At 41.5% G+C, this 9,124-nt stretch overlaps 1 protein-coding gene across 2 annotated transcripts in view; it reads left to right on the top strand.

Moving 5' to 3' along the window:
- The first annotated feature begins 2,764 nt into the window (after positions 1 to 2,764).
- LOC134583135 (mothers against decapentaplegic homolog 4-like) overlaps positions 2,765 to 9,124 on the top strand; it is a 45,283-nt gene continuing 38,923 nt past the window's right edge. The window contains exons 1-2 of one of the 2 annotated variants that reach the window (XM_063439939.1): positions 2,769 to 2,806; positions 2,865 to 3,789. The gene's annotated coding sequence lies outside the window, so the exon portion shown is untranslated. Of the gene's footprint in view, positions 3,790 to 9,124 lie in introns of both variants that reach the window. The other variant, XM_063439938.1, reaches the window with a different exon arrangement.

Genomic DNA, 9,124 nt, shown 5'->3' with positions numbered 1-9,124 from the left:
TCTATGTAATGTATATAATGTATGATGTATTCTCTGTATAATGTACACTGTCTCTATGTAATGTATATAATGTATAATGTTTACTCTGTATAATGTACACTGTCTCTATGTAATGTATATAATGTATAATGTTTACTCTGTATAATGTACACTGTCTCTATGTAATGTTTACTCTGTATAATGTACACTGTCTCTATGTAATGTATATAATGTATAATGTTTACTCTGTATAATGTACAGTATCTATGTAATGTATACTCTGTATAATGTATACTCTGTATAATGTAATGTATACTCTGTATAATGTACACTGTCTCTATGTAATGTATACTCTGTATAATGTATACTCGGTATAATGTAATGTATATAATGTATAATGTATACTCTGTATAATGTACACTGTCTCTATGTAATGTATATAATGTAATGTATACTCTGTATAATGTACACTGTCTCTATGTATTGTATACTCTGTATAATGTACACTGTCTCTATGTAATGTATATAATGTATATAATGTATACTCTGTATAATGTACACTGTCTCTATGTAATGTATATAATGTATATAATGTATACTCTGTATAATGTACACTGTCTCTATGTAATGTATATAATGTATAATGTTTACTCTGTATAATGTTCACTGTCTCTATGTAATGTATACTCTGTATAATGTACACTGTCTCTATTTAATGTATATAATGTATAATGTTTACTCTGTATAATGTACACTGTCTCTATGTAATGTATATAATGTATAATGTTTACTCTGTATAATGTACACTGTCTCTATGTAATGTATACTCTGTATAATGTAATGTATACTCTGTATAATGTACACTGTCTCTATGTAATGTATACTCTGTATAATGTATACTCTGTATAATGTACACTGTCTCTATGTAATGTATATAATGTATAATGTTTACTCTGTATAATGTACACTGTCTATGTAATGTATACTCTGTATAATGTATACACTGTATAATGTAATGTATACTCTGTATAATGTACACTGTCTCTATGTAATGTATACTCTGTATAATGTAATGTATATAATGTATAATGTATACTCTGTATAATGTATACTCTGTATAATGTACACTGTCTCTATGTAATGTATATAATGTATAATGTATACTCTGTATAATGTACACTCTGTATAATGTCATGTATAACCAGGAAAGCTCTGTATAATGTATATTCTGTATAATGTACACTGTCTCTATGTAATATATATAATGTATAATGTTTACTCTGTATAATGTACACTGTCTCTATGTAATGTATACTCTGTATAATGTATACTCTGTATAATGTAATGTATACTCTGTATAATGTACACTGTCTCTATGTAATGTATACTCTGTATAATGTATACTCTGTATAATGTAATGTATATAATGTATAATGTATACTCTGTATAATGTACACTGTCTCTATGTAATGTATACTCTGTATAATGTATACTCTGTATAATGTAATGTATACTCTGTATAATGTACACTGTCTCTATGTAATGTATACTCTGTATAATGTATACTCTGTATAATGTAATGTATATAATGTATAATGTATACTCTGTATAATGTACACTGTCTCTATGTAATGTATATAATGTATAATGTATACTCTGTATAATGTAATGTATAACCAGGAAAGCTCTGTATAATGTATACTCTGTATAATGTACACTGTCTCTATGTAATGCATACTCTGTATAATGTATACTCTGTATAATGTACACTGTCTCTATGTAATGTATACTCTGTATAATGTATACTCTGTATAATGTACACTGTCTATATGTAATGTATACTCTGTATAATGTACACTGTCTCTATGTCATGTATAATGTATTCTCTGTATAATGTATTCTCTGTATAATGTATACTCTGTATAATGTACACTGTCTCTATGTAATGTATACTCTGTATAATGTAATGTATAACCAGGAAAGCTCTGTATAATGTATACTCTGTATAATGTACACTGTATCTATGTAATGTATATAATGTATAATGTATACTCTGTATAATGTATACTCTGTATAATGTACACTGTCTCTATGTAATGTATACTCTGTATAATGTATACTCTGTATAATGTACACTGTCTCTATGTAATGTATACTCTGTATAATGTACACTGTCTCTATGTAATGTATAATGTATTCTCTGTATAATGTATTCTCTGTATAATGTATACTCTGTATAATGTACACTGTCTCTATGTAATGTATATAATGTATAATGTATACTCTGTATAATGTATACTCTGTATAATGTACACTGTCTCTATGTAATGTATATAATTTATATAAAATATACTCTGTATAATGTAATGTATAACCAGGAAAGCTCTGGGAAAGCTCTGTTCCACCTTAAAACCTAAAGTAAACAAGAGCACAGAGCGTCAGACAGGAGCAGACAGCGCCCGTAAGGTACGAAGCCTGTGGTTGGCTGGTGGTCGTTCAGGGTGATGGAAGACGTGCTCTGATTGGTTAATTCTTTCAGAAGCTCCCGACTTGGACCCCGGCATTACCTATTGTTATTATGGGCAGCAACTAGTTCACCCAGGGGAGTGTGAGTGTGAGCAGAGACAGGGGGAGTGTGAGTGTGAGCAGAGACAGTGTGAGTGTGAGCAGAGTCAGGGGGAGTGTGAGTGTGAGCAGAGACAGGGGGAGTGTGAGTGTGAGCAGAAACGGGGAGTGTGAGCAGAAACGGGGAGTGTGAGCAGAGACGGGGAGTGTGAGTGTGAGCAGAAACAGGGGGAGTGTGAGCAGAGACAGGGGGAGTGTGAGTGTGAGCAGAGACAGTGAGATTGTGAGCACAGAACAGAGACAGAGAGTGAGATTGTGAGCACAGGACAGAGACAGACAGTGAGTGTGAGCACAGGACAGAGACAGTGAGTGTGAGCACAGGACAGAGACAGTGAGATTGTGAGCACAGTACAGAGACAGACAGACAGTGAGTGTGAGCACAGGACAGAGACAGACAGTGAGTGAGCACAGGACAGAGACAGACAGTGAGTGTGAGCACAGGACAGAGACAGTGAGATTGTGAGCACAGTACAGAGACAGACAGACAGTGAGTGTGAGCACAGGACAGAGACAGACAGTGAGTGAGCACAGCACAGAGACAGACAGTGAGTGAGATTGTGAGCACAGGACAGAGACAGACAGTGAGATTGCGAGCACAGGACAGAGACAGACAGTGAGATTGTGAGCACAGGACAGAGACAGACAGTGAGATTGTGAGCACAGGACAGAGACAGACAGTGAGATTGCGAGCAGGGATTTAGAGATATAAACCAGTGAAGGCCACAAGTTTAGTATTGAGGATGAGGAAGAGTTTGAAAAAGAGAGAGGGAAACAGTGATAGAGGGAGCTACTGTTAGACTGAGACAAAATCACATAGAGAGACTGAGAGACAGTGATAGAGTGTGAGTGAGGGCTAGTTAGTCAGACAGTGATAGAGTGTGAGTGAGGGATAGTTTGTGAGACAGTGATAGAGAGTGTGAGTGAGGGTTAGAGTTAGTGAGACAGTGACAGAGAGTGTGAGTGAGGGATAGAGTTAGTAAGTCAGTGACAGAGTGTGTGAGTGAGGGTTAGAGTTAGAGAGACAGTCAGTAGAGTGCAGGGTCTGTCTGTCGGGGGATGTAGAGACAGCACAGGGAGGTACCTATCTGTGGGGGAGTGTCAGTAGGAGGGTCAGTCTCCGGCCTGGCTGGGTGAGGATGCTGTGGAGGTCCAGCACTGCAGGCTGAAGAACACACTGCCCAAACTGTGAGTATCTGCCCTAAATGAGGATTATTTACTAAACAACGTTACGGGATCGCTTTCCCCCTCTATCAAACCCTTCTTAGTAACCCTCGCTCATTCTTTCTTATCGCAGAGCTAGTCTGCCTGGGCTCATCCTTTCTCCCCACCACTAGTTATTAGCCTGGTTCATCCCCCTCCATCACTAATTACTAATCCTGGTTCATCCCTCCTCCCCACCACTAGTTACTACCCTGGTTCATCCCTCCACCCATCACTAGTTATTAACCTCCCCACCACTAGTTATTAACCCCCCACACCACTAGTTATTAGCCTGGTTCATCCCCCTCCATCATTAATTACTAATCCTGGTTCATCCCTCCACCCATCACTAGTTTACTAGGCTGATTCATTTCTTCTCCCTATCACTAGTTACTAATCCTGGTTAGCTTTACTGCCCACCACTAGTTACTAAACCTGGTTATCATTACTTCCCACCACTAGTTACTGATCCTGGTTATCTTTACTTCCCATCACTAGTTACTAGCCTGGCTCATTCCCTCCCCCCATTAATAGTAAGTAGCCTGGTTCACCCCTCTCACCATCACTAGTTACTAGCCTGGCTAATTCCCTCCCCCCATTAATAGTATGTAGCCTGGTTCACCCCTCTCCCCATCACTAGTTACTGATCCTGGTTATCTTTACTTCCCATCACTAGTTACTAGCCTGGCTCATTCCCTCCCCCCATTAATAGTAAGTAGCCTGGTTCACCCCTCTCACCATCACTAGTTACTGATCCTGGTTATCTTTACTTCCCATCACTAGTTACTAGCCTGGCTCATTCCCTCCCCCCATTAATAGTAAGTAGCCTGGTTCACCCCTCTCACCATCACTAGTTACTAGCCTGGCTAATTCCCTCCCCCCATTAATAGTATGTAGCCTGGTTCACCCCTCTCCCCATCACTAGTTACTGATCCTGGTTATCTTTACTTCCCATCACTAGTTACTAGCCTGGCTCATTCCCTCCCCCCATTAATAGTAAGTAGCCTGGTTCACCCCTCTCACCATCACTAGTTACTAGCCTGGCTAATTCCCTCCCCCCATTAATAGTATGTAGCCTGGTTCACCCCTCTCCCCATCACTAGTTACTGATCCTGGTTATCTTTACTTCCCATCACTAGTTACTAGCCTGGCTCATTCCCTCCCCCCATTAATAGTAAGTAGCCTGGTTCACCCCACTCCCATCACTAGTTACTAGCTTGGCTAATTCCCTCCCCCCATTAATAGTATGTAGCCTGGTTCACCCCTCTCCCCATCACTAGTTACTGATCCTGGTTATCTTTACTTCCCACCACTAGTTACTAGCCTGGTTCATTGCTTGTCACCATCACTAGCTGCCTTTTCATTCCCTCTCTCCACTACTAATAATTAATCCTGGTTAATTTTTCTACCCACTAGTAATTACTAATCCTGGTTCACCCCTCTCCCCATCACTAGTTACTAGCCTGGCTCATTCCCTCCCCCCATTAATAGTAAGTAGCCTGGTTCACCCCTCTCCCCATCACTAGTTACTAGGCTGATTCATTTCATCTCCCTATCACTAGTTACTAATCCTGGTTATCTTTACTGCCCACCACTATTTACCAATCCTGGTTATCTTTACATCCCACCACTAGTTACTAGCCTGGTTCATTGCTTCTCACCATCACTAGCTGCCTTTTCATTCCCTCTCTTCACTACTAATAAGTAATCCTGGTTCATTCTTCTACCCACTAGTAATTACTAATCCTGGTTCATAATTTCCACCAAACTCCCCACCAAATATTACTAATACTAGTTCATTTTCCTCTCCACTGGGTACCAACTGAGGTTAACCCCCTCATACCAAAAGTTGATCTTGACCTATGTGTGAGCCCCCCCCACTGGTTGAAACAGACAGAATATATTATTGTATATATATTCCCTCTAGCATGTAAGCTCATCGAGCAGGGCCCTTAACCCCCTCTGTTCCTGTACGTCCAGTGGTCTGATCTCAATTATGTGTCTGTTAGTCCACCCATTGTACAGCGCTACGGAATTTGTTGGCGCTATATAAATAATAAAATAATAATAATAATTGTAGTGGACCCTTTTGTGAGCATGATTGTTATAATTCAAGGGGTGCCCTGGCGCCCCACACAACCACTTTAAGTAGTCATTTTGACTTCTTCTAGGATATGCTGGGCATTGCTCCCCACTTCCTCTAAACCTTCAGACAAGACGGATGGTCCTGCTTAGCTTTCCTGAGCTTAATGGCTGAATGTGTTAGCTGATCGCTATCTGCAAATAGGCTAAACTCTTCACCACTGGGCTTAGCTCAGACAGAGAATTTATGGCTAAAGAGAAGGCTCTAGTAGAGGCAGGAGGTGATGCCTGGCACTCCCTACATACAAAGTCGAACTGTTCTAACACATTGTAGTGATTATGGTGCTTGTAATGTTCTTCTAAAGAGATACTCCTAGTAAAACACTGCACATAAAGACTCCAGGCTCTATGGCCACTTCAGATCACTAAAGTGCTCATGATGCATGGAGTAATCCTCTAAGAACGATTACACTGACTCATGGCCTCCCACTTCAGCCTAACTTCATCTCAGCTAATTTGCCACACAGCTACTATCTACGCTTGCCCAGTCTGCTCTCCAAGCTCCCACCGGTTTGTCTGCTGTATTCCTGTAAATCTGGTCACTCAGATGCCCAATGCTCCCCTCCTGTCCCACTGGACTGTGTGCTTTTGCTCAGCACCAACTCCTCTATACTAACTTCCCAGCTACACTCTCATTAACTTCTCCGTGCCCCTAAAACATATTACCATATTTTGTTTCTCCAGCTCGCCCCTTCCTCCTCCATACTGCTATCTTGACCCCAAGTCTCTATTGGTTCTCACTGTGAACTAAGCCCATTGCCAGCCTCGGCCGTCCCCCAGCTGTTTAACATTTTCTGTCCTAATATTTCTGGAGGCCTTGCTGCAGTCCTAGTGTGTCCCAGTGGGTTTCTTGGGAATTGGTTATCAATTTAAAGGGACACTATAGTCACCAGAACAACTACAGCTTATTGCATTTGTTCTGGTGAGTAGAATCATTACCTTCAGGCTTTTTGCTGTAAACACTGTCTTTTCAGACAAAATGCAGTGTTTACCACTCCTCAGATGGCTGTTAGAGATCCTTCCTGGGTCATGGCTGCCTAAAATGCATCCAAACATCTCCTCCCTCTGCATGCAGACACTGAACTTTCCTCATAGAGATTCATTGATTCAATTAATCTCTATGAGGAGATGCTGATTGGCCAGGGCTGTGTTTGAATCATGCTGGCTCTGCCCCTCATCTGCCTACTGGTCAGGCTCAGCCAATCCTATGGGGAAGTACTGTGATTGGATCAGGCCACCACTTCTAATGATGTCAGCAGACTGCCTGTTTTTGAGTCTAACAGCATGCAGAGTTACAGCTTCAGGCTTGAATACAGACAGATTTCTACTATGTTCATGGAGGCATGAGGGGCCCAGGGGGGCTAGATGGTGGTTTTAACACTAAAGCGTCAGGAATACATGTTTGTGTTCCTGACCCTATAGTGATCCTTTAATGTTCGTACTTATTGCACTGAAGATATTTTATGAGTTATTCTGTTCCCCACATTGCATGCATTGTAAACAACATTTATGTATATATCTGCAAAGTCTTCCATAACGTGTTTGACTGAGTACCAGCAGCCCTTTGTGTAAAGAAGGCATCACGGTAGATTTTTGCAAAAGGAAGAGATCGTTGTAGCGGTCTTGTAATAACATGGCTACCGGTTGGTCTGTGTGTGATGAAGGCTTTATCCTGGAAGTTGTGGCACTGACAGCTGGTCCGAGTGTTCAGATAGTATCACCAATGTCTGCAGAGGCACTGGCTTGGGTACTGGTTGGCCCCCACAAGAAAAAGGAATCACTTTGCCTGTACAATTACCGGCAGGACTCTGTGTGAGAAAGGGGTCACTGTACCCATAGTGGTATATACAGAATTACTGGCTGGTCTCTGTGTGAGGAAGGGGTCTCTGTATCCATAGTGGTATATACAGAATTAATGGCTGGTCTCTGTGTGAGGAAGGAGTTTCTGTACCCATAGTGGTATATACAGAATTAATGACAGGTCTCTGTGTGAGGAAGAGGTCTCTGTACCCATAGTGGTATATACAGAATTAACGGCGGGACTCTGTGTGAGGAAGGGGTCTCTGTACCCATAGTGGTATATACAGAATTAACAGCTGGTCTCTGTGTGAGGAAGGGGTCTCTGTACCCATAGTGGTATATACAGAATTACCATCTGGACTCTGTGTGAGGAAGGGGTCTCTGTACCCATAGTGGTATATACAGAATTAACGGCTGGACTCTGTGTGAGGAAGGGGTCTCTGTACCCATAGTGGTATATACAGAATTACCATCTGGACTCTGTGTGAGGAAGGGGTCACTGTACCCATAGTGGTATATACAGAATTAACAGCTGGTCTCTGTGTGAGGAAGGGGTCTCTGTACCCATAGTGGTATATACAGAATTACCATCTGGACTCTGTGTGAGGAAGGGTCACTGTACCCATAGTGGTATATACAGAACTAACGGCTGGACTCTGTGTGAGGAAGGGGTCTCTGTACCCATAGTGGTATATACAGAATTACCATCTGGACCCTGTGTGAGGAAGGGTCACTGTGGTATATACAGAACTAACGGCTGGACTCTGTGTGAGGAAGGGGTCTCTGTACCCATAGTGGTATATACAGAATTAACGGCTGGACTCTGTGTGAGGAAAGGGTCTCTGTACCCATAGTGGTATATACAGAATTAACGGCTGGACTCTGTGTGAGGAAGGGGTCTCTGTACCCATAGTGGTATATACAGAATTAACGGCTGGACTCTGTGTGAGGAAGGGGTCTCTGTACCCATAGTGGTATATACAGAATTAACGGCTGGACTTTGTGTGAGGAAGGGGTCACTGTACCCATAGTGGTATATACAGAATTACCATCTGGACTCTGTGTGAGGAAGGAGTCTCTGTACCCATAGTGGTATATACAGAATTAATGGCTGGTCTCTGTGTGAGGAAGGGGTCTCTGTATCCATAGTGGTATATACAGAATTAATGGCTGGTCTCTGTGTGAGGAAGGAGTTTCTGTACCCATAGTGGTATATACAGAATTAATGACAGGTCTCTGTGTGAGGAAGAGGTCTCTGTACCCATAGTGGTATATACAGAATTAACGGCTGGACTCTGTGTGAGGAAGGGGTCTCTGTACCCATAGTGGTATATACAGAATTAACAGCTGGTCTCTGTGTGAGGAAGGGGTCTCTGTA

The sequence above is a fragment of the Pelobates fuscus genome, chromosome 13, assembly GCF_036172605.1.
Source record: "Pelobates fuscus isolate aPelFus1 chromosome 13, aPelFus1.pri, whole genome shotgun sequence".
Lineage (NCBI taxonomy): Eukaryota > Metazoa > Chordata > Amphibia > Anura > Pelobatidae > Pelobates > Pelobates fuscus.
Note: the sequence above shows the minus strand (reverse complement) of the source record. Positions and strands in the feature narration are given on the sequence as shown.